This window comes from Mirounga angustirostris, unplaced genomic scaffold (assembly GCF_029215605.1).
Source record: "Mirounga angustirostris isolate CCGP_5_RB_7025 unplaced genomic scaffold, mMirAng1.0.hap1 SCAF_3, whole genome shotgun sequence".
NCBI classification, from domain to species: domain Eukaryota; kingdom Metazoa; phylum Chordata; class Mammalia; order Carnivora; family Phocidae; genus Mirounga; species Mirounga angustirostris.
Genome location: NW_026991711.1, coordinates 169,546,989 through 169,559,769, shown reverse-complemented (window position 1 = coordinate 169,559,769; position 12,781 = coordinate 169,546,989). Strand labels below are relative to the sequence as shown.

The window sequence follows — 12,781 nt, the reverse complement described above, 5'->3', positions numbered from 1 at the left end:
TGCCCCTCCAAGGAAGCAGCATGATACCCATGGAAAGAATCACGCTGACTTCACTTCCCCATGGCTCACCTTCTCTCTCAGAAGACAGGATTCCAAAGCATGGGCCCTGGCTTGCCCTGGAAGTGGCATGACCTCTAACAAGGTAACTCGAAGAGTAGAAGGAAGAAAGTAATACCTGTCTCCTACTTACACAAGGATGGGATTTATTGAGTGTTAAAGAAATAACACTGCTTAAAAACTTAGTGATGAAAGGAGTATAAATATTTTAAAAATTATCTTTATTATCCACTTCGAGTCCCTTAGCAAGCTTTCACTTAAACACCTATCTGTTCTAAAGAGGAAACAGTTTGAGCATTTCAGAACACTTTTGGGGTATCTCACAATCTCCAGTTGGTAAGTTATTTATTTGTGACTGGAAATCTTTTCACTCATCCCTATTAGTCTCATATCAAGAATAGCTGATGACTGTTCTCTTATTATGACACTTTACGTAATTAAAATTGCTTTTAGGCCATTGCTTTTCCTTCCTTGGAGTAAATAACACCAAAGCCTTCATGTTTTCAGAATGGGTTCTAGCAGTCCATTCCCTACTTGTTGCCAGACTCCAAACTCAAATTTTGGAGTTCCAAACTGTCTTGGGTCATTTAATTATAATTGGCAGACATCAAAACCCATAACATTCTTTCATTTGTTTATTCATCCATTCAATAACTAGATCATTGTTTTAAGCTTACTATGCATAAGCTCGTGATTCAGTATAGAACAAGACAGATGAGTTCCTCCTCTCATGGAGCTCACTTCCTAAATGTATTGGAAAAAAGTAAAAATACACAACTTAAAAAGGCAAAATGAGGAAAATAAATCCAAATGCTGACTTAACAAATGACCAGGACAGGGCTACTTAAGACTGCATGATTGGGGAAGGTCTTTCTGAAGAGGCTACACTTGAACTGAAATCTAAATGATCTTAGGAGGTGCCATGGAAAGGTGTGTGAAAAAGGTTTCCATGCAAAGGCTACAGCAAAGACAGGCCCTGCGTAGGGAAAGTCACTGAGACCACAGCATGACCTGCAGAGGGAAAGGAGATGCGTGGGGAGGCTGGGGACACAGGTGGGAACCAGACCAAATCCAGGCTCTGTTGGCTGCCATTAGGTGTTCATCTTGCAAGTCTCACAGGTAATAATTCCATTGGTGAATGATCATATGTGTAAGTTGTGGTCTGGATAATAAATCCAAGAGTATGATCCCATCACTGCATTCTTGCACTTTGTGGCTCCCAGGATTCCCAAGGTCTCTCTGCCATTGGCACTGCTAGCTAGCCTCCTTTTCTAGCTTAAAGCCCCTCTTCTTCTGAAACATAACCTTCAACTGAATCCTTTTTTACAAGCTAAGATTTAATTCTATCATACCTGAAGAGCTGAGACATAATATACCTAGTTTTTCACATGTAATTATCCTACCCTTGGCCAATAGGAAGCAGTAGTTAAGAGCTTAGGCTTTAGATTGCATCAAAACCAGGTTCTATTTCTGTTTTCTTGACACTTTTATTGTGTGTAACTAGCATATTACTTCTACCTTCCTGAGGTTTTTTATCCATAAAATGGAAATTACTTTTTTCAAAAGATTTTATTTATTTATTTATTTATTTGAGAGAGAGAGTGAGTGATAGAGAGAGCAGGGGTGGATCCCAAGCAGGGAGCCAGACCAGGGATGGATCCCAAGACCCTGGGATCATGACCTGAGCCAAAGGCAGATGTTTAACCAACTGAGCCACCCAGGCATCCCTGTAAAATGGAAATTATATACCTACCTCGGAGTTGTTGTAAGGATTGATGGAGATAATACACGTTAACCCTTAAGAGATGGCCATTAATAATAATGCTATTCAAAAAGCAAAACCATAGAACTTGTGGTAAAAAGAGAAGTTAGATCTTACTCCATTTACTTCTCTCATTTTGTGTTTAAGCCTCGCTGAAGCTAAATTAAGTTGTCAATGGTCACATAGTCAAAAGTTCACCAAATTTCCCTAGTCTAATAGAGGAATAATAGAGGATAAAAATCTAATAGAGGAATAATTCAACCATTCACCACTTGCTTTAGCTTTGATATTGGACTTTATGAACTATGTAATCATTATTTGAATAAATCACAAAGACATTCTGATACCTGATGTGGCAAATTGTGACTGGAATAGTGTGTGGTTTAATAAATGCTATTTTTTAGGACTTGAGAGATTCAGACCCATGAATTCTACTTTTTATTCTATTTGTTAAGTGGAAAAAGTCAATAAGAAGATATGGTTTTTATACAGAGCACATCCACCAAATGTGGATTGTAATTTATAGACAAAGCTCCAACAAGAAAATAAATTGTAGGTTATAGAAGAGCTTTGGTAAGCAAATTACTGGGAATAGTGGATATGTCAACTAAGGGCCAAAATCTAGAGAAGGAGCTGTTCTGGCATGGAATATATGAAACCCACTTATTTCAAGTGCCTCTCATTGGCAAGTTTTCACAGAGTTATCACACAGACATGAACTGAGCTGTGTTAAGTGTGATGGGAAAAAATCCTGAACCTTAAGTGCAAGTTTCAAAGTAGGCTTTTACATGAACTCTGCATGTTGTACTTCTATTTAACCATTATCAATGCCTTTTAAAGTTATTATTTGCTTTTTATTATGTAAGTAAACTGCAATCACAGAAGAAAAATAGGAAATATAAATAAGCAAAAGGAAATTCATTTATAATTTTACCACTCAAAAATGACTATTATTAACATCTTGCCATCTACACACACACACACACATTCTTCACATATCCAAGTTAATTCTTATTTTATCTAGAGAGATATATCAGAGGAAATTGACACAAACTTTTAAACATAATATTATACTGAAAAGTGATTATCACAAATGTAAAAAGCATTTCAAATGAAAAATCATTTCAAATTTTCACAATTATTGTTTACTACACTTAATTAACCAACAACTCCTTTTCTTCAGGAACGTATAAAGGATTTATGACAACATATTCCATTCTAATTCAACAAGACTTTACTAAACACCTGAATAGTCCCAATATTTGGGGAAATACAAAACAAGTGTCTATGTTTTTGATAAATTATATCTGTAAGGAACACACACAATAAATTTAGTTACTTGAGCAAAATGGTTAGTAGGAGATGAGAAACAGTCTAAATGCCCCCAATCAAAAGACACAAGGTATCAGATTGGATAAAAAAGCAAGAAACATCAATATGCTGTCTGCAAGAGATTCATTTTAGACCCAAAGACACCTCCAGATTGAAAGTAAGGGGGTGGAACATTTATCATGCTATCATGCTAATGAACATCAAAAGAAAGCTAATGAACATCAAAAGAAGGCAATTTTTATATCAGACAAATTAGATTTTAAACCAAAGTCTGTAATAAGAGATGAAGAAGGAATCTATATCATAATTAAAGGGTCTGTCCAACAAGAAGATCTAACAGTTGTAAATATTTATGCCCCTCACATGGGAGCAGCCAATTATATAAGCTAATTAATAACAAAATTAAAGAAACACATTGTTAATAATACAATAATTATAGGGGACTTTAACACCCCCCTCACTGCAATGGACAGATCATCTAAGCAGAAGATCAACAAGGAAACAATGGCTATGAATGACACACTGGACCAGATGGACTTCACAGATATATTCAGAGCATTCCATCCTAAAACAACAGAACACACATTCTTCTCGAGTGCACATGGAACATTCTCCAGATTAGATCACATACTGGGTCACAAATCAGGTCTAATCAGTACCAAAAGATTGGGATCATTCAAAGCATATTCCCATGCTTCAAAACTGGAACTCAATCACAAGAGGAAATTTGGAAAGAACTCAAATACATGGAGGCTAAAGAGCATCCTACTAAAGAATGAATGGGTCAACCAGGAAACTAAAGAAGAATTAAAAAAAAAATTCATGGAAACAAATGAAAATAAAAACACAACTGTTCAAAACCTTTCGGATGCAGCAAAGGCAGTCCTAAGAGGGAAGTATATAGCAATACAAGCCTTTCTCAAGAAACGAGAAAGGTCTCAAATACACAACCTAACCGTATACCTAAAGGAGCTGGAGAAAGAACAACAAATAAAGTCTAAACCCAGCAGGAGAAGAGAATTAATAAATATTAGAGCAGAAATCAATGAAATAGATTGAGTAGAATAGTAGAACAGATCAACAAAACTAGGAACTGGTTCTTTGAAAGAACTAATAAGACTGATAAACACCTGGACAGACTTATCAAAAAGAAAGGAGAAAGGACCCAAATAAATAAAATCACCAATGAGGAGCGCCTGGGTGGCTCAGTCATTAAGCATCTGCCTTTGGCTCAGGTCATGGTCCCAGGGTCCTAGGATCAAGCCCCACATCAGGCTCCCTGCTCAGCAGGAAGCTTGCTTCTCCCTCTCCCACTCCCCCTGCTTGTGTTCCCTCTCTCACTGTGTCTCTCTCTGTCAAATAAATAAAATCTTAAAAAAAAAAAATCACAAATGAAAGAGGAGAAATCACAACCAACACCAAAGAGATACAAACAATTATATGAGCAACTATAAGCCAACATATTAGGCAATCTGGAAGAAATGGATGCATTCCTAGAGACGTATAAATTACCTAAGCTGAAACAGGAAGAAATAGGAAACCTGAACAGACCCATAACCAGCAAGGAAATTGGAACAGTAATCAAAAATCTCCCAACAAACAAGAGTCCAGGGCTGGATGGCTTCCCAGGGGAATTCTACCAAACATTTAAAGTAGAATGAATACCTATTCTTCTGAAGCTGTCAAAAAGTAGAAATGGAAGGAAAATTTCCAAACTCTATCTATGAGGACAGCCTTACCTTGATCCCAAAATCAGACAAAGACCCCACCAAAAAGGAGAATTAGAGACTAATATTCCTGATGAACATGGATGCAAAAATTCTCACCAAGATACTAGCCAATAGGATCCAACAGTACATTAAAAGGATTATTCACCATGACCAAGTGGGATTTATTCCTGGACTGCAAGGGTGCTTTGGCATCTGCAAATCAATCAATGTGATACACTACATTAATAAAAGAAAGGACAAGAACCATATGATCCTCTCAATAAACGCAGAAAAAGCACTTGACAAAGTACAGCATCCCTTCTTGATTAAAATTCTTCATGGTGTAGGGATAGAGGAAACATTCCTCAGTATCATAAAAGCCATATACAAAAAGCCCACAGCAAATATTCTCAATGGGGATAAACTGAGAGCTTTTCCCCAAAAGTCAGGAACACTGCAGAGATATCTGCTATCACCACTATTATTCAACATAGTACTAGAAGTCCTAGCCACAGCAATCAGACAACAAAAAGAAATAAAAGGTATCTTAATCAGCAAAGAAGAAGTCAAACTCTCACTCTTCACAGAGGACATGATACTCTATGTGGAAAACCCAAAAGACTCCACTCCAAATTGCTAGAACCCCTACAGGAATTCAGCAAAGTGGCAGGATATAAAATCAATGCACAGAAATCAGTTGCATTTCTATTTACTCACAATGAGACAGAAGAAAGAGAAATTAAGGAGTCGATCCCATTTACAATTACACCCAAAACCATAAGATACCTAGGAATAAATCTAACCAAAGAGGCAAAGGATCTGTACTCAGAAAACTATGGAATACTCATGAAAGAAATTAAGGAAGACACAAAGAAATGGAAAAACGTTCCATGCTCATGGATTGGAAGAACAAATATTGTTAAAATGTCTATGCTACCTAGAGCAATCTACACATTCAATGCAATCCCTATCAAAATACCATCAACTTTTTTCACAGAAATGGAACACAAATAATCCTAAAATTTGTATGGAACCAGAAAAGACCCCAAGTAGCCAGAGGAATATTGAAAAAGAAAACCAAAGCTGATAGTATCACAATTCCAGACCTCAAGCTCTACTACAAAGCTGTAATCATCAAGACAGTATGGTACTGGCACAAAAACAGACACATAGATCAATGGAACAGAATAGAGAACCCAAAAATGGACCCTCAACTCTATGGTCAACTAATCTTCAACATTTACACAGCAAAGGAAACAGTCGACAAAACCAAAAGACAACTGACAGAATGGGAGAAGATATTTGCAAATGTTTTATCAGATAAAGGGCCAGTATCCAAAATCTATAAAGAACTTATCAAACTCAACACCCAAAGAACAAATAATCCAATCAAGAAATGGGCAGAAGACATGAACAGACATTTCTGCAAAGAAGACATCCAAGTGGCCAACAGACACATGAAAAAGTGCTCAACATCGCTCGGCATCAGGGAAATCCAAATCAAAACCTCAATGAGATACCATCTCACACCAGTCAGAATGGCTAAAATTAACAAGCCAGGAAATGACAGATGTTGGTGAGGATGCAGAAAAAGGAGATCCCTCTTACACTGTTGGTGGGAATGCAAGCTGGTGCAGCCACTCTGGAAGACAGTATGGAGGTTCCCCAAAAAGTTGAAAATAGAGCTACCCTATGACCCAGCAATTGCACTACTGGATATTTAACTCAAAGATACAAATGTAGTGGTCCGAAGGTCCAATATTTATAGCAGCAATTTCCACAATAGCCAAACTATGGAAAGAGCCAGATGTCCATCGACAGGTGAATGGATAAATATATGTGGTGTGGTATATATACACAATGAATATTATGCAACCATCAAAAAAATGAAATCTTGCCATTTGCAACGACATGGATGGAACTAGAGGGTATTATGCTAAGCAAAATAAGTCAATCAGAGAAAGACAATTATCATATGATCCCACTCATATGTGGAATTTAAGAAACAAAACAGGCTCATAGGGGAAGAGAGGAAAAAATAAAACAAGACAAAATCAGAGAGGTAGACAAACCATAAAAGACTCTTAATCATAGGAAACAAACTGAGGGTTGCTGGAGGGGAGGGAGGTGGGGGGAGGGGGAACTGGGTGATGGCCATTAAGGAGCACACATGATATTAATTAATATCATAATATCATAAATATCAATTAATTAATTGAATTTAAAATTTAAAAAGGGGGGAAATTTTGAATTACAAAAAAAAAAGAAAAAAGTTCACTAAGATCACAGATGCTATTTTTTCCTCTTTTTTTTAGAGAGAGAGAGAGAGAGAGAGAGAGTGCATGCACCAGCAAGGGCAGGAGGGTAAGGGCAGAGGGAGAGGGAGAGAGACTCTTAAGCAGGCTTCATTCCCAGCATGTGAAGCCCCATGCAGGGCTCAATCTCACAACCCTGAGATCATGACCTGAGCTAAAATCAAGACTTGGAAAGCTTAACGTACTGAGTCATGCAGGCAACCCTCTTCCTCTCTTTAAAAAAAAAATTTTTTTAACCTGATTTGATTGTATTCTTGATCTGTATCCGGGGCTCTACACAAGATAGGTGTAACATATGCTAAACACTTGGCATTCAATGAGTAGACACTTGGAAACTTTACTACATATTTGCATTAATATATTTTTTTCAAGAATTGTAAGTAATATTTTTTCACCCATCCCACATCTAAAGTAAGTAATCCCTCTTTAATAAAAACATATTGCTCTGAACATAGCGACACCTACAACAGGTTCTGTATACTGCATTATCATCAAAATAGGAGCACAGAGTCAATCTATAGGCTCTGTCCATGGCTTATGGAAAGATCTGACTCTGAGTTCAGCAATGACACATCCTATACCTGAAAAATAGGAGTTCCAAGTCAGCTCACAGCCCTGATATTAAAATAGAAATCCAAAACTTCTATTAAAAGTTGTTGCCAGTTATTCACTTGCCAACTGACACACTTTTTTTTTTTTAAATCATCTTGCTTTTCCTTGTGGTTTCCAATAAAACTTTTTATTTAAACAATTATATGTCATTGTCCAAAATGATCTATTCATCATAAACTCTGAGCAGCTAATATATGTCAGCCACAACCCTGAGTATCGTCATGGATTAAAGAAATCCAGGAGCACCTGGATGGCTCAGTCAGTTAAGCATCTGCCTTCAGCTCAGCTCATGATCTCAGGGTCCTGGGATCGAGCCCCACATCAGGCTCCCTGGTCAGCAGGGAGTCTGCTTCTCCCTCTCCCTCTGTCTGACACTCCCCCTCCCGTGCTTGTTCTCCCTCTCTCTCTCTCTCTCTGTCAAATAAATAAATAAAATCTTTCAAAATAAATAAATAAAAGATAAATCCAGCCCAAAGAGGAGTTTACATTTTATTCACCTCTATATAAAACATCAAGGAAGTCCAAGAACTTAGTCCACTACAACTCTTACTAAAATTTCCTGTCATCTCTTAACTCTATAGTACTTCAAAATGCCCATGTCCCCCATCTCTCTGTTTACCCCTGGAGACCTCCACCCTGTCCTGCCATCTGGGTTCTCCACCAGCACCTGTGTCTCCACCAGTGAGCTCCCCAAAGCTCTCACCTTCCTTCATAGTAACCCCTGAGCAGTGTGGTTCTTTGTTTAATTGCATTCCTCACAGAAACTGTTCAGAATATTTTTCTCTTTCATCAGATAACAAATGCTGTGGGGGGAAGCTGTGAATCTACATATATTACTGTTTTTCACATCACAGTTATAAGCATTCAAAACTTGTCTCCTTTGATAAATAATAAGAAGCTCTTAGCATGATCTAATTCTCCAGGGCTATACTTGTTTGCCAAAGAAAGATGTAGATGTATGTGTGCACGTGCATGTGCATACCAATGAGTCTGTGTGTCTTGTACGGTGTGTGTGTGTGTGTGTGTCAGTGAGTCTGTGTGTCCTCGTAGGTGTGTGTGTGTGTGTGTGTGTGTGTGTGTGTCTATGTAGAGTATGTATCCCAGAGATCCACAAATTGCGCACAACTGAGAAAGCATGGAGAGGAAGAGAGTGCCGTTAAAGGGAGAACTTAACAATGAGTGAGACTGTGAAAGTGAGTCCCTGTACCTTCTCGTTCCAGATCCTAAGCCATTTTCAGCTATCCCCTTTCCACTGCAACACACTTAGCCATGACCATTTTAGGAAACACAGTGACATCATTTTCAAATTCATATCCTAAATCTTGACATCATGCTTCATTGTCCTGAGGCATAATAGGAGGTAGTCTTCCTAATCTTTCCCTACTGTCCCTGAATCTACACTCAGCTTGGATCTTTCTGAAGTTCCCATAACTCTTTTTCTCCCCTATCTGAACAGTAGCCAACACAGATATGCATCATACGTGTGAACAGAATTACATAGATTTTTGTGAGTATATTTATACATATGGTATCAAACCATACACCATATTCTGCAACTTGCTATTTTCATGTCTTACAGATCTTTCAATATCAGAATATATTGGCCTACCTCATTATTCCTTAGAATTGAATAGAAAAACACACATGTACCATGTCAGTTTCACCAACTTTTACTGACAAGCATTCATGTTGTGATCTTCTTCCTATCGGAAAAAATACTGTAGTATCATCTTTGTTCAGACTCCTGGTTCCTAGGTGTGAGTATTTATAGTTAGTGTTTCTCAAATCTGACTTCACATTAAAAACATGTGGAGAGCTTTCAAAAATACCGCTGCGCATGCTCCCCAGCCTCTCCCTCCACTAGACCAGTTAAATCAGAATCTGGGAGTGGAGCCCAGGCATGGGTATTTAATAAAATCTCCCCAGGTAATTTTAATATGCAACCAAGGTGGAGAATCATTAATAATTACGAAGAATTGGAATTGCTGACTTGAAGGGTATATACATTTTACTTTTTTTTTTTTTTACATTATACAGTTTGAACTCATTTTGTAAACGGTTAAATAATACACAGTTGCAAATTATATGGTATCATTACTTCTGCTCTAAGTAAAATTCTCAGGAAATCTGGAAGTAGAAAGTAAGTACCTTTCTTTATAGGGTCTCTTTCTAAGCTGAAATGGCATCTCCTCCCAAATGCCTACGTAAAGTGAGTGTCCACCCTACCTCACCTCATTACTTTCACAGTACTGGGCTTGTTTTCTTTGTATTACAGGCATAGCTCTGAGATGTTGCTGGTTTGGTTCCAGACCACCAAAATAAAGCAAACATCACTACAAAGTGAGTCAAATGAATTTTTTCTGTCTCCTGGTGCATATGAAAGTTATGTTTACACTATACTGTAGTCTATTAAGTTGCAATGGCTTAATGTCTAAAAAAAATGTACATACCTTAATTGGGAAATACTTTATTGCTAAAAAACTTCTATCATCAAGGCTTTTAGCAAGCTGTAATCACTGAACACAGATCACCATAATAAATATAATAATAATGAAAAGCTAAAAATATTGTGAGAATTATGAAAACATGACACTGAGACACGAAGTAAGTAAATACTATTGGGAAAAATGGCGCCAGGAGACTTGCTCGACACAGGAATTTGTCAAAAACACACACATACACACACACAATATCTGTGAATCACAATAAAGCAAAGCACAGTAAAATGAGTTATGTCTGTCCTTTGACAATGTGCAATCATTTCATATAGTTGATCATTGTCTTTTATAGCCCCTAATCTCCAACAGAAGTCCAAGAGAACAGGACCCAATCTGTCTTATTCACCCAGTAATCCTAATGCCTATTATAACAGGACCTAGAATATAATAGATGGTCAATATGTGTGGAATACATCAGTCCCTGTGGTTAAAAGTCTAGTCAGTGGTTAAGCATGTTAGGCTGTGGAAAGGACCAGTAAAATCAAGGAGAAATACTGGTTGTTCTCATTCCCCAGACCTAGCCTTTCCAAGTAGAAAATAAGTATTTCTTTATTTGTAATTTAATTTAATTTTAATTCCAGTATAGTTAACATAAAACAAGTATTTTACCTTAGCCAAAAGAACCTACAAACCCACACTATCATACAAGAAACAGATTAGTATGTGGCAAACCTTGACCATGCGGTTTAAAAAAAACACAAAGAAATTAGAAGGTAGAATATGATGAGCCACCTTCAGTAATAAATTTTTCCCTTCTCTGCCATCCCCCTGCATTTTGGTAAACATCTAAAAAAACTTATACAGCAAATGGTACAGTTAAGCACGAGGAACACTTGGAAGATCTGGGCGCGGAGGGTATCAGCTGTCACTGAGAACATGATTCCTCAGCTGTTCCCTTTCTTTCCCCTTATAAGTAAGTCTTGTCACATAGTCCTATAAAAAGGAGGGGGTCAAGACAGCAATTTCCTTTTGATTCTGATTATCATATTAAATTACTCAGGATCATAGTTGCAGAAAGCCTCTAAATTCTTCTTTCTCCACCTATAATTTCTGTGTATAACAAATAATGCCTAGCCAAGCGCCATATACCTTATGTCCAATAGGACGAACCACTTTTTAAAAGGCCTCAGTGTTGTAAATTGTGAACATGTTTAGACCTTCCTTCTGTATTATACCTGACTAAAACACAAGGAATATTGACTAAGTGGGAATGAGACCTTACATCTCACATTTGAAGTTTCAGGGTGACTTGTTTTTACATTTTTCAGACTTTTTTTTCATTAATTTTTTTAATTTTAGGATAGTTCTAGATTTATGGAAAAGTTGAGGGCAGTTCTCATGCACTCCACACCCAGTTTTTCCACTGTTAGCAAGTGTATGGTATACTTGTCACAAGAAACCAATATTGAGACACTATTAGTAGCAAAAAGAAAAGTCCAGGCTTTATTCATATTTCTACCTAATGTTCTATTCTAATTTTTAGATTTGAGACAAGCAATATACCTAGGTAAAATATGTTCAGATTCTCCTGGCTGTCCTGTTTGTGAGAAATGAGTACCAGCAGCTAATGTAGATAATGACTGAGTCCTTGGTGTGGGGCAGCAAAGGAAAGAGCAAATAAAAACATTTCTGGGGATGCCTGGGTGGCTCAGTGGGTTAAGGATCCACCTTCGGCTCAGGTCATGATCCCAGGGTCCTGGGATCAAGCCCTGCATCAGGCTCCCTGCTCAGCGGGGAGTCTGCTTCTCCCTCCGCTGCTTCCCCTGCTTGTGCTCTCCCCCTCTTCCACTCTCTCTCAAGTAAATTAAAAAAAAAAAAATCGTAAAAAAAGAAAAAAAAAAAAACCCACTTCTCCTGAACCTATGTGGATAATATAATCCAGTAGATCAGGCCACCCCAGGCGATAAGGAAATTGCTACAAGGGGTCAGATGTGACTTAAGTAAATTATTGCTAATATGGGAGTCTAAATGTCTCTTAGTTGTAATATATGAAGAGGAATAGTGACCTTCCCCAAATTGGGGAATGCTTTTATATCAGACCAAAAGAAAATGGAAAATGGATAACAAATCTGTGTTTGTCTTTAAACACAATATTCAACAACTAGAATATAAATGTGTGTATTTACACATACACATTTATATATGTATGTGTGTATATATATGTGTATGTGTGTGCATATATATATTATATATATATGTATATATACACACACCATATGCTCTTATATATCCAACTATCTAATGTATAAATATGCTCTTTTAAAATCCCAAACTAGCTACTGAGTTTTTTGGGAGGTTTTGTTTTGGTTTATTTTGTACTTTGGGTTTTTTCTTATAATGAATAACTACTCATTAATTAAATAACCTCACAAGTTAAAAAGAACAGAAGTGAAGATGGTACATTGCTTAATCTTATGCTTCTTAATATGAGAATCTAGCTTTGCAAAGTGAGGAACCCAAAGACAGAAAAGGAAAAATTTTCAAGTTACCCATCAA

General features: G+C 37.2%; 1 protein-coding gene across 1 annotated transcript in view; it reads right to left on the bottom strand.

Annotated features, from left to right (window-relative positions):
• CPS1 (carbamoyl-phosphate synthase 1) overlaps positions 1 to 12,781 on the bottom strand; it is a 355,746-nt gene that overhangs the window by 259,709 nt on the left and 83,256 nt on the right. The window lies entirely within an intron of this gene.